Raw genomic sequence first — 18,729 nt, forward strand, 5'->3', positions numbered from 1 at the left:
TTCTACTTGGCAAGAGAGATATAAAAACAAAAATGAAAGTTTTTGCTCTCAAGGGGCTGACATTTTATAAGGGAAGATAGCATGTACAGATATAAATGCATACAAAATAAGTGTATGAAATACATTAAAAATACAAAGTAATTTTCTTTTTAAGGAGCAAGGAGTCACTAGTAAATTGGACTATCAGGAGAGGCTTCGTATAGAAGGGAGAGAGGGAATAAGTTTTTATTAAGTACCTACTATGTGCACTGTGTTAAATTCTTTACAAATATTATGTCATTTAATGCTCACAGCAATCCTGGGAGGTCTCAGTTGTCACAAATTTGACAATGTCCCTGATCTGCTCAAAAACCCATCGGTAAGTTCCTATTGCTAACTGAACAAAATGCAGACTACTTAATCTGGCATTCAAGGCCATCTACAATTAGGTTCCAACCTATCTTTTAAAATTTTTCACATGCTGTCTCCCCCTACATACTCACATGTCCCAACCACATTAGACTATTGACTACTTTCTGACTCTTCATGCTGGTCCCCATGCCTGAAATGACTTCTCCCCACATCTCTGCCTTCAGAAATCCTCCCCTTTCCTCAAGGCCTAATTCAAGCACTTCTACCTCTGTGAAGCCACAAGTGATCTTTCCTTTCTTGAATTTCTCCTATTTGTTTGAACTTCTCGAGCATGCTTGTCATGTTATAACTTGAAATTATTTCATTTTATCCTCCTACCATAGTAAAATATCCTTGAAGACAGAAACTGTTAGTTTTATCATTTTATTCCCAAAGCAGAGTGCTTTGTGCATATTAATTAATTAATGGATATTTGGTTGAATTACATTATGGTTTTATATTTATCATAGTGACTAATAAAATTACAGTCACATAGGATGTGATTGAGGGGCTCCCTGGCACCATAGATAGGGGAGGCCTTGAATTCTGAAAACACTTAGCTCATATCCTGCCTTTGACATATGTTTAGTGACCACGGGCAGGTCACATAACTTCCCAGTGCCCTAGAAAATTCTTTAAGACTGTAAGTTACAGATGAATTGTTGATTTGCATGGTAGAAGAAATTTTCACACTGCGAATTTCCCACAAAGATGAAATCACTGGTCCAAATTGGCAGGAGAGGAGGGGAGGGGAACTAATGAACTTCTGTTTGGTTTGTTTGATTAATCTTCCTAGGGAAATGAACTATGCACTACTGAAAGGGAGAGAATTGACCAGAGGAAGCAGGGAGGAGAAAAGCCCTGTTCCATTGTTCAGAGTTGACACAGATGCAGAGAGAAAGTTGTGCTCAATAAGCCAGTGCCATTCATAATATTTGGAACCTCCTGAGAATTCCTTGATGTCCCAAGGGGTTCCTGACCTGTTCAAGAAGTACAGATTTATTTAGAATGGTTCCTAATTCAAAGTAACTGGTTATCCTATTATTCATAAAAATTTGTCAATATAAACTCCATTTTTCTTAGTTCCTTGTGTTCTGAATTAATAAGCCTTAAACAAATAAGTAAAAAAAAAATAAGTAAAAGTAGCAGATGCTTTATTCATTGATATATGTTATATAAATAAACTCAACTCAAAATTTTAAAATAGTAGAGGGACTCTTTGAAATGGATAATTTAGCTCTAAGTAAATTGCATTATCTCTAGGTCTTAATTTCCCTCTCTGTAAAATAAAAAGATTAGACTCAAAAATCCTTAAGGCCTCATCCATCTTAAAATATAAACCATGTGATTCTATGATTCCTTGACATAACATCTGAGTATGGGTGAATTCATTAGGATCCTGGGAGCTAGAAAGAAAATCTTCTAGATGAGTTCTAGAATGGCAGCAGTAAAATTCAGACACTTTTATTATGTGTGTCCCTTTTCAATTATCTATATTCTAGGATGCAGGAGTGGAGAACTTGTGATCTAGAGACCAGATGTAGCCCTCTAGGTTCTCAAGTGTGGCCCTTTGACTTGAATTTGGATTCAGCTGAAGGGCTGCACTTGAGCACCTAGTAGAGGGCTACATGGAGCTCAAGGTCACAGGTTCCCCTCTCCTGCAGGCACAGGCAAAAATAAAATGGCTGGTCAGATTGTAAAGACATAACAATTGAATAGTTCAAATCTGATCTTTCCAGTAGAGTAAAAACTTTAAGAACAGGGACTTTTATTTTTGGTCTTTGTATCTCCAGCAACTAGCACAGTTGTATACAGTAAGTTTTCAATAAATGCTTGCTGAATTGATAATATTCCTACCAAAGCAGTTAATTTTCCCCAAAGTGCGGATTATGCATCAAATCCATGTGAAAACAGTTCCAAGAGTGCCTTACCAATCAATCAAAGATTATTGACCAAGCAGTGTGATATTGATCGACACTGTTCAAATCAACCTTTTATAACTTCCTTCCCCTATTGGGAAAATGAAATTATTACACCTTTTGTATTTCAAACACTCTCAGTTAACTCCTTTTAGTCTAAGTTACTTCCTTTGGTTTTTGCACTTTGCGTAAATATGGGCATTAGAAGTGAGTTAAGAAGGTTAAAGTTTAAACAAAACATGACAAATACTTCAAATACTTGGTGACAGCTGTCAAAGTCCCACTAAGTATTCTCTTCTCCAAGATGAATGGTCACTATCATCTTCAGCCTATCAATATTTCTTAAATTGTGGTGCTCCAAAGCAGTCACAATATTCCAGATGTACAGTCTGATCAGGGCAGAATATAGCAGGATTCTGTTCTTGTGGAGTCATTTCAGTTATGTCTGACTTTCTGTGACCCCATTTGGGATTTTCTTGGCAAAGATACTGAAATGATTTGCCATTTCCTTCTCTAGTTCTTTTTGCACATGAGGAAACTGAGGCAGGCAGGGTTATTATGTCACTTGCCCAAGATCACACAGCTAGGAAGTGTTTGAGGTCAGGTTTAGCAAAATTCCATCATATATTTCCTTTTTTAAATGGCATTTTAATTTAAATTAATTTGATGTAATTTTAAAATTGTATTTTATTTTTAATTTCCCTGTTTAAAGTACTGTGTTTTCCAATTACATGCAAAGACAACTTTTAACATTCATTTTTGGGGGAGGAAGAGTCATTGGGATTAAGTGACTTGCCCAGGGTTACACAGCTAGTAAGTGTCAAGTGTCTGAGGCTGGATTTGAACTCAGGTTCTCCTGACTCTAGAACCAATGCCCTATTCACTGTGCCACCTAGTTACCCCTAACATTTTTTGTTTTTCATAAAAATTTTTTATAAAGGCAAAAACTATTAAATATTGTAGCTTGATGATATTCTCAAACTGGATAAAAGCATCCTGGGAAGAAGTTCAACCTCTGTTATCTGTGCAATTTTCATCCTACGTTCCTATAAGAACATGGAGAAACACCCCCAAATCGCCAAGTTAGTGAGATAACAGATGCAAAGCACCTGGCTTGGTTTGCGATGCAATGCTTTCTCCTCGTGCATTACAAACAGGTGGGAATAATTTAAATATTAAAAAGGGTTTATTTTAGCTTCTCCTAGGAATCACTTACAGATGAGTTTTATCCTTTTTTTTTTAACTTTTTACAATAATAGCTGAATGTAAACAGACATGGTAATGTTCTCATCTGAAGGAAGATAATAATGGTACTTTCATGTTACAATTTAGACCTCAACTGTTTGAAAAATTGAAATTGAACCTAAAATACCCCATCACATTTTCATAAGAACTTCCTTTTTCAAAAGGACCTTGTGAGATAGGTAATACTGTTATTACTATCCCTGCTTTGCAGATGAGGAAACAGAGGCTTGATGACTTATTCACACAACTTGACCATATGATTTAGAAGTGGAATTCAAACCCAGGTCTTCTGATTCAAAGTCCATCCATGCTTTTGCTGTCACATCACGCTGTCTCTTAATGATGAAAAGTACCTTAGACATTACTTACTTTAAATGCATTTTTAAAATGTGGAAATAGCCACAGAGAAAGGGACGGAGGCAATGTAGCTAGGTTTTAGTAGAGCTGGAACCCAGTGCTCTTGACTACTTATTCCATGCTCTTTTCATTGCTTCATTCCTTCATAATTTATTAATTGCCTCCTCTGTTCCAGAGATTGTGCTAGGAACTGAAAAGCCAAAGCCAAAAATGAGCCATTGCCCTCAAGAACTTTATCTTCTAATAGTTAATAATTCATATTTATAAACTGAGTTTTTAGATTTGCAAAGCATCTTCCTCTTCCCTCCCTCCCTCCCGCCAACAACAACCTTGTGAATTCATAGGATTATAGACTTATAGCTTGAAGGGACTTTAGAGGCCATCCCAGCTCCTCATTTTACAAAGGAACAAACAGGCAAGGAGGTTAAGTGACTTGCCCAGTTACACAGATAGGATCTGAACTCGGGTCTTTCTGATTACAAGTTTGGTGCTGTAACTACTACACCAGACAATAGTATATGTCTAATTGTACCCATTTTACAAGAACTGCAGTTCTGAGAAGTTAATTGACTAGCACCACTAGTTCACTATTGGAGGTGAGACTCAAACTTCAGTCTTCTAACTCAAAGTCCAGCACACTGTCCACTAAGAAAAAAAAAAGATTAATTTATTATTCAATCAAACATATATTAAGTACTTGCTAGGTGCTTGGCACTGTAGCTGTCACGCTGCTTCTCTTAGCATTTTACTGGTCTGACATTTCTGGTTCATTATTAAATAACTAGGCAGAAATTGTCCTAGTTGAAATCTGAACTGAAACGATCAAAATCTGAAATGAAATGAGATATTTTAGGTTGCTAGGGCATGGTGTCATGTGAAAAGAAATTAGAGGATGCTACTACTGATTTTCCAAATTTAAAAATAAAATGAAAAGTAACAATTATCTAACTTAGTAGAGAATGAGATCTTTCTCTAACCCTGTTTATCCATGTGTCTGGCTGTAATGACACATTCTTTAACACTACCCTATGTGCTACCTACCTACTTATTATAGTAGTTAGAAATCAATGGGATGCAGAGCTCTCTAGGAAGAGTCTGACTCAATACAGAAAACATGCTTATCAAATTTTCAGGGAGTATTAACTGGGAGATGTCGCAGCCAATGCAATAGAGACAAAACTCAGAATTCAAAAACGTCACCACAGCTGACATGAGTCCAAACTAGCAAGAGTCAATTTGCCATGGAACAGTCAAACTGCAGAATCATAGATGCAGAGCTGGATTCACCCTGTTTGAGAGCAGAAATGATCTTCTTTTTCTGTTACTATGTCCAGCACTTAACACAGTGTTTTGTATTTAGTAGGTACTTAATCAATGCTTAGTTCACTCATGAGAATGAACTTGAACCATGAAGTTAAGTAACTTCCCTGAGGTCATACAGGTCATAAATGAAGGAGGCTAGATTTGAAATGGGTCCTTTGACTCCAAATCTATCAAATTTTCTAACCTTCAGTCTGGTTTGTTGTTCAGTCTGGAGTTGTGGGGAACCATAGGGAAAAGATTTCCAGTTATTAAACTGACTAAATTTTGTATGAGCCAATAGGGCAGCTAAAATAATTTATACAAACTTAGAGTATGTTAATTAAAGTGTCCAAATCAAGGGAAGTGAGAGTTATGTTGTATTCTGCTATTGCCAGAGCACATTTAGAATATTGTTCTGGGAACATTTCTAGGAGGGCCATTGAAAAATTAGATGCATCCAGAGGATAATGGGTATGTAAACCATATATCAGGAAGGGGTAAGAACATTTCCTCTGTGATCTTGGGGGAAATTGCATTGGTGCCCATTGACCCTGTTATACATTTCTTCCTGATGTTAACCTTTGACTTTGAACCTGTATCCAGAATTCATTTGAGCTCTTATCAGTCATGTTTGCTGACTTGTGAACCTTCTCCCTGTTCCCCTAACCTACAGACCTCTCCTTTTCTTAAAGGCATTGGTTGATCTCTAATGATTTCTTAATCTTTGTAGAACTAGGTGTCTTAATTTCATCCCTCTAGTATCATAAATAGACTCTCAGCCTTTCCATCATATTCCCTCCACCTCACCCCCAGCCCTCATATACAGAGTCTGATCCTCTAGCCCCCAGTCTTGGTAGGCAGCCAAGCTAGCCTCCACCCTCCAGTAGGCCTTGGGAACCATGAACCAGGATACTTTTGTGCAAAAAGCTATTCTAGAAAAGAGACAAACATAATCATTCTGTAGAGTTGTCAGGAAAGCTATCAATAAGGGGCTTTGTCAGTGACAGAGATATAGGAATGTCTTGCATAATCTGACCAGGGCCAGAACAGTGAGAGAGACAAATGTATGTGATGTCACAAGACTGAGAAAGAGGAGAGAAAAACAAGAACCAGGAACACACATCCCTGCCAGTAAGAAAGCAAAAGGCCAAGTTGTGATGGAATTATCGTGTCTGTTCCCATTTAGAAAAGATGATAATCCTTAGTCTTTGACCTTTGATCATCCTAGCGTGGGTGGACTTGTGCTAAAGTAGAGTCCTCTAGATTCTATTTTGAAGCCCAGGGGAACAAAATGGTGCATCCTTATTCCCTAAGGGAGGAAGACCTCACACAGGAAAATGAAGACTGGAAAGACTTCTTTAGATAATAAAAACCCTAGTGGTTTGAGGTGAGTGTTATAGACTGAGGGAAAAAACCCCCACACAGAGGAGCTCACATCTCTAGAAGTTGCTAAGGGGTTCAACGATGGACTTGGAGTCAGAATTAAAATCTAGCCTCAGATATTTAATAACTGTGTGGCCCTGGACAAGTCACTTTAACCCCTGCCTACCTCGGTTTCTTCATCTGCAAAATGAGGGTAATAATAGCACTTACCTCCTCTGGTTGTTGTGAGGATGTTTGTAAATGATTTGCAAATTTTAAAGCACAAGTTATTATTGTTATTATTGCTATCGCCTTAACTTACCAAGAAGCTCATTCCTGCTCTCTGGTCCTATCAGAATCACTTCCCGGCAGAACGGGTCCTTTTGGGAATATCTACTTTACCCTAGTTACATTGAACAGACTTGTATTACTCTAAGCCTATGCCTGTCTAAATTATCCCATAGCTATACTGTGTGTACTGTATGGTCATATTCACTATACTGTCCATATTCTGGAGATGGGGAGAGGTGGCTGGTGACCTGGCCCCCAGGCACCTTTCCAGCTGACAGTGTAAAAAGAGACTATGTCAAATGTCAAAAAACACTGTGTCTATGAGACTTCTCATAATCACAATGAGGATTTTTGTCCTGAATTCGTATTCTCTACGGCCTAGTATTTTTTTCCCATTGATTAGAATCATAGGGACATAGTTTTAGAGCTATAAGAGACCTACCACATCTTGCCATAGTTGATGTTAGCAGGAAGCTGGAGAGAGATGAAATTCATCTTCTTGCCTAAAGCACGACCATGTATGCCAGCCCATCTTGGAATGAGCATTGCCATGGGCTCTTCCCCTGAGGGAAGACAGGATTCCTAAAATATAACAGAATGCCTGTAAAGTTGTTCTGAGGCGCAAAGAACAACGATATTGTCAATAAATTGATAGTGAAATGTTCTTCAGTAGTATCCAGGATGGTGAGAAAATTTGAATTTCCAGCAGTTGAAGCATATCTACCTTGAAGAAATAGTCATGTCAGTCTTCAGTGTTCTGAAGATTGTTGTGTGGAAAAGGGATAGAACTCTTTTTTTTTTCCAAGCAGAGTGTGGAACAGTGGAAAGAAAACTGGATTTATAGTAAGAGGACCTGGGTTTGAATCCTGGGTCTCAGTTTTATAAGGGAGGCAGTATGGTACAATGAATACTTGGAATCAGAAGACTCAAGTCCACGTTCTATCTCCCACTCATTATCTTGGGTGAATCTGAGCAAGTAACAACTTCCAATGAGTGGATTGGACTAATTGACCTCAAAGCTCCTGTCTGATTCTTCATCTGTACTTTTGTGAACTATGTTCCAAATGTAGTGCTAAGGATGCAAAGTGAATCCCTAGGGGCATAGGTGATTGGATACAAAGACAAAAAATGACACAATCCTTACCTTCAATAAGCAACTAGGTAGCATGGTGGGGTAGAGCGCTGGGCCTGGTATTAGGATGATGAGCTCATATCTAGCCTCAGATGCTAGCTGTGTTGCCCTGGATAATTCTGCCTCAGTTTTCTCTACTTTTAAAAATGGGGATAATAAAAGCATGTACATCCTCTCCCCCTACCTGGGTTGTTGTGAGGAGTAAATGAGATATTTGTAATGCGCTTAACTCATGGTAGATGCTATATAAATGTTAATTAATTCTGTTCCACTGGGAAGAAATAACAAATATGTAGGGTAAGGATAGAGACTGGACCTGTCTTGATATAGACAAGTCCCTGTGAGGACAATCGCTTTGCCAATGCTGATCAATACCTTTTTTATAATTTATGGTCCCAGAGAATTTCCTAGCTAGAGTGCTGAGTGGTTAAGTGACCCACCCAGGGTTACACGGAAAATATTTGTCAGAGTCAAGACATGCACTTAAAACTTCCTGGATCCTTGGTCTCCTCTACTACATGAGCAGCTCTTCAAACGTGATCAGGGAACCCAAGACCCTCTCAGAGTCTCTGTGAGGTCAAAACTATTTTCATAATAATACTAGGTCATATTAACATCTAATATATTAAATATTAGTAGTTATAATTCACATAAGCAAAATCTTTTGTAGTCTTCAATAATTTTTACAAGTGTAAAGGGATCGTGAGAGCAAAAAGTTTGAGAACCGTGCTGCCTAAAATAGATTTGGGCTATATTTACATATAATATTTTTGTATGGTTTTTGTCATGTTATATTTTTATATTATACTCACTTTAATGATCTTAAAATTATTACATAATATATTATATATTATATTGCATATTATAGCATATATAATTATGTCATAGCTTAACATATTTATTAATAACTTTTTTGTTGTTACTGTTCATTCATTTCAGTCATGTCCAACTTTTCATGACCTCATGTGATTTTTTGGGAACAAAGATTTTGCAGTGATTTGCCATTTCCTTCTCTGGCTCATTTTACAAATGAGGAAACTGAGGGAAACAGGGTGAAGTGATATGCCCAGCGTCACACAACTAGTAGGAGGCCATATTTGAACCCAGGAATATGAGTCTTCCTGACTCCAGGATCAGCCCTCTATCTACTGAATCACTTAACTGTCCTTATTTTATTTAAAAATATTTATTAATATATTATCAAAATATGTATTTATTTTAAAATGTTATTACATTATTAAAATATATTTTTAAAAATTAATGTTACTAAACATATTAAACACATCATTAAATATAAAATATATTTTCTATTATCTATTGAAATATTGTCTATATTGTATCATATATTGTATATAACATTTATTATATATCAAAATATATGTGTATGTATGACACATATACATGTAATTAATTGCCCTGGGCCTAACACACATGTCTATTTATAGTTCTCTTTTAACCAGTATCATGACTAAAATGGGTTTTGTCCAGAGTTTACATATTCTGCTGGAGAGCTCAAAAGCTGAGTCAAAGCCTCATAATTATAATTGAGGAGATGTAAGACGTGTCTCTTTGCATTAACTTTTGGACAGATGATGTGAGCAGTCTGAATGTAACTTCAGAGCAAGCCAAGTATTTCCCTTCCTACTTTGTAGGCTATCTACATACTACGGTAAATTCACATGTATGACCAAAGACCTCCTCTAGGACTGATTGATGCACGTTGCATTGTCATTTCCCTTGCAATCGTTTAACAGGGCTCACATAATTGTTAGTCTGGTGAGACTGCCAGGTATTTGAATGTTTGATTGGAGAGCTATTGTGGCATATGTCATCTAGGAAAATAACCTGTTAGATCTAAAAGCAGAAATTGTAACTAAGTAGAAGAGCAAAATAGGCAGCTAAGGTGGCACGGTGGATAAATGTTGGTCCTGGAGTCAGGAAACCTCATCTTCCTGAGTTCAAATCCAACCTTAGACACTTACTGATATGACTGTGGGCAAGTCACTTAACCCAGTTTGCTTCTATTTTCTCATTTATAAAATGAACTGGAGAAGGAAATGTCAAACCACTCTGGTATCTTTGCTAAGAAAACCGCAAATGGAGTCACAAAGAGTTGGACACAACTGAAAAATGAACAACAAGAAATCCCAGTGAAAATTGCTATTAACTATGCGAGTCTGAAGTTAAACTCTGGTAGTTACTTAGTTTTTTAGGGGGAGGGTGATCTGCTATGTTTCTATGCCAAAGTGATTAGGAAGGAGCAAATTCGTGATTAGTTATAGTGGCTTTTGATAGTGAATTTACTAGAGGGAGAGGCTGCGCCGGCAGCAGCACAGAAGGCAATTTTATCATATCTGTAGTCAAACAAGGAAGGGGGTTTTGAAGGTAAGGTAGACCCCCTGAAAGAGGTGTCTTCAGTGTGGTGTCCAGTACATCTTCAGAGGAGTAGAAAGAAAGGTGTGAGGGCTGTGGAAGGTGTACAAGATCAGGTATACATGACCAGGGAGAAAGTGTAATTTCCCCCTCTCCTCCTCTGAGGGATGCCCCATTTTCTACTTGCTAGTTATGTCTCATAATTCAGGGCATAATCCATAATTCAGAGAGCACTTTGGAGTTACTACGGTACTATTCCAAAGTACATCTAAAAGCTTGGGTAGGTAGAATCCATCTATATACATCCGCCTACTTTATCTGGTGCTTGCCTACTTGGTATACTTTCTTTATGGAAAGTGAGTTGGTAAAAAGAAGTAATTATGGTCTCAAAGCATGGAAATGGGGAGAATTTGGGAAAGAAGAGGAAAAAGGGACAGAAGGAAGTAGGAAGTAATGGTGCAGGAGTAGCACATCTTTAATAAGTTGGCCATTTTCTTCCTCAGTCTACATTTTTGGTGCTCTGGATGTTACAGTCCCCTTTGAGAGTAAAAGGTACCGCTTATACTAAGGTATTACCTGTAGGTATATTTTTAACTAAAAAAAAAATTGGTGTCTTTAGTTTCCCAGTCTCTCAGCTGCTTTAAAGACAAGTAGAAAAGTCAGAAGAGAGGGACGAGGTAGTTATTGGAAAGAGAGACCATGCTTTGGAACCACTGTTACTGATCTTTGTCTTAGAGGTGACATGATGTAAGGTAGGAAAGATTATGTTTGAAAGGGCAGAAAACAGTAAGGCAGAAGTAGTGAGATTGTATGAGCTGATATTTATTGATCAAAAGAGCCAAGAGCTCAGGGGAACTTTAATTCTTTTTAAGGAAGAATGTATGTGTGAGAAAGAGGGAGGGAGGGCGGGAGGGAGAGAGAGAGGAGGAAGTTAAAGGTGGGGAATAGGGAGAGGCATAGAGAAACAGGCAAAGAGAGAAAAGTAAAGAGGATTCTTCATGACTTGTGATTTATGTGGTATGATTTCAGAGGAACTGGAAAAGACCCTTGGTTTTACCAGATCACTTACACAGTCTGCACCAATGGACCCTCAGTTTCTACCATTACAGATCCATTCCTTTGGTTTGAGAGGCAGTGTGGTATAGTAGATAACATTTTGAATTTGATCAGGAAGATCTGAATTTTTGAATCTACCTAAGACACTTACTAGCTGTGTAACTATGGGGACACTCACCAAACTTTCTAACCCTCAGTTTCATTACTCATATGGCCTGTCTTACTGGAATGTTGTGAAGCATAACTGATATAGATGTAGATACAGATACAGATATAGTTACAGATGTAGATTACAAGCAGCTAGATCATGCAGTAGAGAGAAAACAGGACTTGGAGTCAAGAAGACTTGAGTTTAAAAGCCTATCTTAGACCCCAACTAGCTGTGTGACGCTGAGCAAGATACTTAATGTCCCTGTTTCTTAATTTCCTCATGTGTAAAGGTTTCTTGTGAGGATCAAATGAGTTAACAGATATAAAGTGAGTACTACATAAATGACTAGCTACCATTATCATCATTATATACACATATGCTCATATATGCACATATACATACGTATATGTATGTAGAAAATCCTACATAAAAATCAATTATATTCTTATGCTTTTTATCCCAGTTGAAATACAAATGGGAGTGACATTAAACTTTGGGCCTTATCAATCATTTATACCTTTGTACAAGTTAATTTATAAGTGTCGTTCCTGAATTTTGATAGATTAGGGTAGATAGAGCAACAAGGAAAAGCCAGGGATAGTGGTCTTAAGGGGGGGAAAAAGGAAAAGAAATATCTGAAGACCAACTTAACTTTCTTGGTAATTTTTCAGAGGGCAGGTCTTCTATACTGTAGCTATAAGGAGCACATACTGTATTTATGTGAATGTGTGTTTGTGAAGACGAGCTTGAGTGCAGGAATCCTTCTCTTTATTTATGTAGCATTGAGGAAATGGTTGTGTTTTGATCTATCTTTTATTGATTTTTTTGTGCTTCATCTACTCACAGAGTTCCTGTTTTATTTAGAAAATGTTTCTGTGTTAGTTATATATTGTTCCTTGTTTTAGTGCTGGATGCTGTTGTACAGCATACAGAGAGGTATCATTTGTTTTGCCTGACTGCAGAGGAGGCAGATAGAAGGCAGGGCCATGGATAATGTTGCTGAGCTGGGTTTTCATGCAGTGCCTTTCTTTGGAATGATTCTTTACATAGGTTACAGCATTTTTCTTCTTAATTTTTATGAAATGATCAAGAAATGCTAGTGGCAGTAGAATGCATATTAAAAGGCACAACTTTTGTCCTTAAGGAATGTACATATTAAAGAGGCAAGAGAGATCAATGCACTTAAAAAAAAAAAAAAAGATATTCTTGAAATAGGAATGATTGTCTTCTTTATTTGGGTCAAGCAGTTGAGCTATTGGTTCCAGGATTATAAAAGGTTCAATGAGATCTGCTAGCCAATAAGCAATCTTTCAGAATCCCAATCCCAACTGAAAAATGCTTTTGTGTTTGAAGATCTCAATGCCTAGACTATCTCTATATGATAAAGTGACAATATCAAGGCAAAACAAGGCAACATTTTTTAAACACTTAACTACGTGCCAGGTACGGTATTCAGTGCTAGGGATACAAATATGAGCAAAAAGAAACACATTTCCTACCCTCGAGGAGCTTATAGTCCAACAGGGGAAGACAACAGATTAGAGGGAGCTAAATTTGATGGGGGAAGGATCTGATGGGGCTATTGTATGGAAGTCTAAAGAGTCAGAAGCAGAAGTAGGAGGGGAATGAAGGATGGCTGGTCTGGGTCCTTCCCAAAAATGGAGGCCCAGGATGATGTTACCAATGGGATAAGGTAACCAGCATGGTGGAGGGATGTTCCAAGGTGAGAAGGCAGCTGAGGCACAGTGGTGATGTCTGCAGAGTTAGAAACTGAGCCAAAAGGGGTATGAAGGGTCAGGAATTTTAAAATTTGGTGAGTTTCATATGTTCCAGTTCTTCAGAAGACTTGTGTCTGCTAGTTACTAGCTTTGTAACCTTGGGCAAATCACTAACCTCTCTGGTCCTCTGTTTCCTATTTTATAAAATGAAGCAGTTGAACAAGTTGGCTTTCTAAGATCTTTTCCGACACTGTTCCTGTGATTCTATGATCTCCATCTAAGATGTTTTCTTCCCTATTGGCTTCAGGGTCACTATGATCTCCTGTATCTTCTCTCTCTTTTTCACATCTCCTCTGTTCCCTAGGGACAGCTGGATGGTGTAGGGTGCCAGTGATGAAGTCAGGAAGATTCAGCTTTGTGAGTTCCAATCTGGCCTCAGACACTCACTAGCTGTGTGACCCTGGGCCAGTCACTTAAGCCTGTTTGCCTCACTTTCCTCATCTGTAAAATGAGTTGGAGTAGGAAATGGAAAATCACTCCAGTATCTTTGCCAAGAAAACCTCAAATGGGGTCACGGACATGACTGAAAAATAGTTGTTTCCTTTTTCTTCTTTGTTATTCTTTAAAAAAAAACCCTCTTTAATCTGGCAGTTTCAAGTCTCTGTGTCTCCCCAAGTTCTATCCTTGGCCCTTTTCTCGCTCTGTACTTACTCTTGTCAGTCACAACCAGTCACAACCACTGCTTTATCTGTCCCTGTTAGACATATCTCCCAAATCTATAGGCTATTGACTTGATCTCTCTTCCAAGCTCCAGAGTCATATTTCTTATATATTTCTACCTGAAATACTTAATAGGCTCAAAGGAGCATAGATCTAGAAGTAAAAGAGAATTCAGAGACCATCCAATTCAATCCCCTTATTTTGCAAATGAGGAACTAGAGACCTAGAGAGATTAAATAATTTGCCTAAGGTCAGACAGGGAACCCAGGTCTACTGACCCTTTTCACCATACCACACTATATCTCAATGTGTCTTAAGCCAAACGTTATCTTTCCCTGAAATTTCTTCCTCCCCTAACTCTTCTGTCAATGGACCCAGCATACACGATGTTGGAAAGGTTGGGTATTATAGTGGACTCTTCTCCCACCCTTCACCTTTTGTCTTCATACCCAGGTGGTTACCATGACATGTCAATTCTACCTCTGTAATTAATAGCTCTCTTTTTGATTCTCATTGCCACCATCCTTGTCATATAGACACTGAGCTACCTCCCAAGATGTCTTTCTGCATTTTTTTTCTCTCTCATTCATATCATACTTCTCATCACTGCCAGGGTTATCTTTACACCAAGATTAAGAGGCAAACCTAGTGTGGTGGTAGGGTCTTGAACTTGGAATCAGGAAGGGTTCAAATCCTACTAATCTCTGCGACCTTAGGCAAGTCATTCTATCTCTGTGCCTTAATTTCTTCACTTCTAAAATGTGGGGATTTGAATTCAGGTCTTCTTGTCTCCAAGATCAGTCCTATTTACTAGGTATCTACATATTATGCAATATTATACACACACATACATACACACGCACAGACCCATGTATATGTTGTCTCCGCAATAGAATAACCCTGATTGCCTCAAAAAAACCCAACAGTTATACAAGTGTTACCTATTATTATCTCCAAAGGACAGCATATTTCTTTAATTGTATCTCCCTCTGTTCTATTGAAATTCTCAAACACAATGATCATGTGCCCATTGATGCATGTGCCTGGGCATGTGCTTGCGCGCGCACACACACACACACACACACACACACACACACACACACACAGCCCAAGGGTACAGGAGTACAAATTTTTTTTTCACCTTTGATTTTTGGCTTTGTATTTATAATATCTCTAGCTTAGTGCCTGTACATAGTAGGTAACTAAGAAGTACTTCTTTGTTTGTTGATTGAAAAAGTATTATTTGCAAGGGTATGAATTGAACATTAAATGTATCTGTAGATAAGTCAAAGTATAAACTTTACATAAGCTTCTCTGTGTAAGAAACTTTTATAAGAAGCTTTCCTCTCCCAAAGGGAAGTCCAGTATTTACTATATCATGAGGAATAACAGAGGGTCTCCTCTCTCCCAATTCCAGGTTCACTCTTATACTGCTGCTTCTTTCCCTCTTCCCTGTTCCCAGCTTCTCCCATATTTACTTTGCCCAGCTTACACAAAAATCCTTAGAAAACAATCATGAACTCTCCACCAAAGCTATATAGACAGAACTCTCAGTCCACTTGTGGTTTGGAAGGTTATTTAAAGGATTATGGGGATGTTCTCAGCTCTTTGACTTCTCAGCACTGGCCAATAAATTCCTCCTTGAAATACACCCTGACACACTTGGGCAACTGTTCCTGTTGGTTGCTAATGTTTCAGTGGCCAAGATCATTGAGATTAGAGGTTTAAATGGAGATGTTTTGGAGAATTCATTCAGACATTTCATTTTCAGAGTTCAACCAGCTTTTCTGTCCCAAGTCAAGTAGAGTTTCTCCTTCAATGGGGGTGGGAGGGAGGAGGGATTCATACACTATTCTTTCTACTTCTCTGCCAATTGCTAAATGATTTTTAAAATTAAAAAAAACTTTTTTTTTTTTTTTGGTGAGGCAGTTAGGGTTAAGTGACTTGCCCAGGGTCACACAGCTAATAAAGTATCAAGTGCCTGGTCTGAGGTCAGATTTGAATTCACATCCTCCTGACTCCAGAGTCAGTGCTCTATCCACTGCACCACTTAGCTGCCTCAAAATTAAAAAAACAAACAAACAAACAAACTTAAAATGGCATCGATGACTATTTTTGTGTCTGGCTAGGTGATTTATTAGGTAGACTCAAAATCTCTACTCCTGTATTGTGTGTGTGTATGTGCATGCCACACATGTGCATACGTGTGCACACATGCATGGGCACATAATAATTGTGGTAGAGACTATAAATAGAATAGAAGGAGATACAATTAAAGAATAGTCTCCTTTGGAGATAATAATAGCTAACATTTGCACAATTGTTGTTGGGTTTGTTTTTTGAGGTAATCAGGATTAAGTGACTTGCATAGGGTCCCATAGCTAGTAAGTATCAAGTGTCTGAGGCTGCATTTGAACTCAGATACTCTTGACTCCAAGGCTGGTGCTCTATTTACCATCTAAACTGCCCCTTGTTTAACTGTTTAAGGCTTGAAAAGTACATTGCCTACATAATCTCCTTTACCTGCATGACCCTGGACAAGTCCCTTAACCTCTCAGTAACCCTTGACAATTAAGACATTATTTTAAAATTTTATTTTCTGCTTTAATTAATCAAGCATTTATTTTTCCCTCCTTTCCACATCCTTCTCCATTGAAAAACAGAAACAAAAACAAAAAAGCTTTGTAACAGCTATATATAATCAGGAAAAGAAATCTCCACTTTAGCCAAAAATGTCCGGAAATATCTGCCTCGGTTTGCATCTTCCTCTCAGGAGATGGGTAGCACATTTTAGTACTGCTTCTTTGGGAGTACTAGTGATCATTGCATTGATCAGAGTTCTTAAATTTTCCAAGTTGTTTGTCTTTACCATTTTGTTGTTACTGTATAAATTCTTCTCCTGGTTCTTCTCTTTTCACTCTGCATCAGTTTATACAGGTCTTCTCAGGTTTCTCAAAACCCATTCTTTTAGTCATTTCTTCCAGTACAATAGTATTCCATTACTAAACAAACATTTAAAAAAATAGTATTCCATTACATCCATAGAGCAAAATTTATTCCTCTCTAAGACTTTAGGTTGCAGAGTGGGTGTAGATATGTGTTGACAGAAGTTGCTTACCAAGGACTCAGTAGCTTATTTTTTTCTTAGGAGATCCCTACTTTTGAATAATACAATCAAAAAAAATTTCCTCACTGGTGTTATGATGCTATGGGGATCAGTAAGTGATATTGTATTGTTTTGAGTTTCTATCACTAAACTGAGCTGTGAAATTCATCATTTTGCTTATTTATCCTGGGTAGTTAATGGGCAAGAAGAAGAAAAAAATGCTGGATTTTAAATCATAGCATGTCAGTGTGGGAAGGGGTGAATGGTGGATCCACAGACCTCTCATTTTACAGAAAGTAAATTTGAGAATTTAAGAGGTTAAGTGACTTGTCCTTTAGGCAACCTAGTGTAATGCCAAGAGAACTAGAACTCAAAAGATGTGGATTCTAATTAGGGGTATGCTGGTAAGTGTTTAACAACCAGGTTCTCCAGAAGGGGGGCGGGGAGGAGTATTCATATGCCCATTAAAGTTTAGTCCACATCAGTAACCCTTTCTTAATTGTAGACAACCACTGGGGAAAAATAAAATACTAAATAAAAACTTGAAATAAAAGAAAAAAATTTAAAAATATAAAATCAAAAGAATAAGTCTAGACAACCAACAACAAAAACATCAGTCTTGTCAGTTGCTAATTTCTGAGTATATAGTTAACAAAAGACTACCAAGCAGGTTAGAACTGGCATTAGCACACACCTGGTTCTCATCCTTCTTTGCCATTCATTAGCTGTATAACTTTGGACAAGTCACAGGATCTCCCTGAGCTACCACATTGTCTTCATCTACGCTTGAAAAATTTGCGTTTTCTTTGGTGTTGGCAGTTTTTCTATAAACATAGATCAACACTACTTTAGTAGACAGGTTTGGTCAAAAAACCCTCTCTCTCTCTCTCTCTCTCTCTCTCTCCCTCCCTCCCTCTCCCCATCTCCCTCTCTCTATTTCTGGGAGAGGTCACCTTCTGGGAGTGAGCTTATTGCCTAAAATAGAGTAAAAACTCATGACCCGCAGCCCACATCCTTGGGTTGACATGAGGCTCCAATGAAATAATATATGTGAAAGCTTAATGAAAAAAGTAGAGATGGGTCAACTAGGTGGTACAGTGGATGGAGCACTGGTCTTGTAGTTAGCAGGACCTGAGTTCAAATTTGACTTCAGATAACAGCTATATGAACTTGGGCAAGTCACTTAACGCCACTTACCTGAAAGAAAGAAAACAGTAGAGAGCACTCACATATTTAAAGTGTTTTTACTCTCTCCTTCATCCAGTCTCATGATGAAATGTCAGACACAGAATCAGAAATAGAATCCCAAGTTGCCTGACTCCCTATCCAATCTGCTTTCTAATTTACAAGCTAGTTGCCTTCAGTTTACTATTTCTAATTGGAAGTTGGGCTGCTTTTGATACTGATTATTTCCAAAGGCATACTATTACTTATTTACAAGTCTATAGGAAACAGTCTTTATGATTCTAACTTTGGCAAGAGCCTGAAAACAAGGTGACTAGGATAGGTAAGGACATTATCAGATTTAGGGGCACAATTGTAATGTTAGAGAACAAGATTAACAGGCAAGTTAGACAAGTAGTTTTCATTTCCATTTCCTCTCCCCT

At 37.9% G+C, this 18,729-nt stretch overlaps 1 protein-coding gene across 3 annotated transcripts in view; it reads left to right on the plus strand.

Annotated features, from left to right (window-relative positions):
- PCSK5 (proprotein convertase subtilisin/kexin type 5) overlaps nt 1–18,729 on the plus strand; it is a 602,002-nt gene that overhangs the window by 38,037 nt on the left and 545,236 nt on the right. The gene's annotated exons all lie outside the window — the stretch shown is intronic.

This window comes from Notamacropus eugenii, chromosome 3 (assembly GCF_028372415.1).
Source record: "Notamacropus eugenii isolate mMacEug1 chromosome 3, mMacEug1.pri_v2, whole genome shotgun sequence".
NCBI lineage: Eukaryota > Metazoa > Chordata > Mammalia > Diprotodontia > Macropodidae > Notamacropus > Notamacropus eugenii.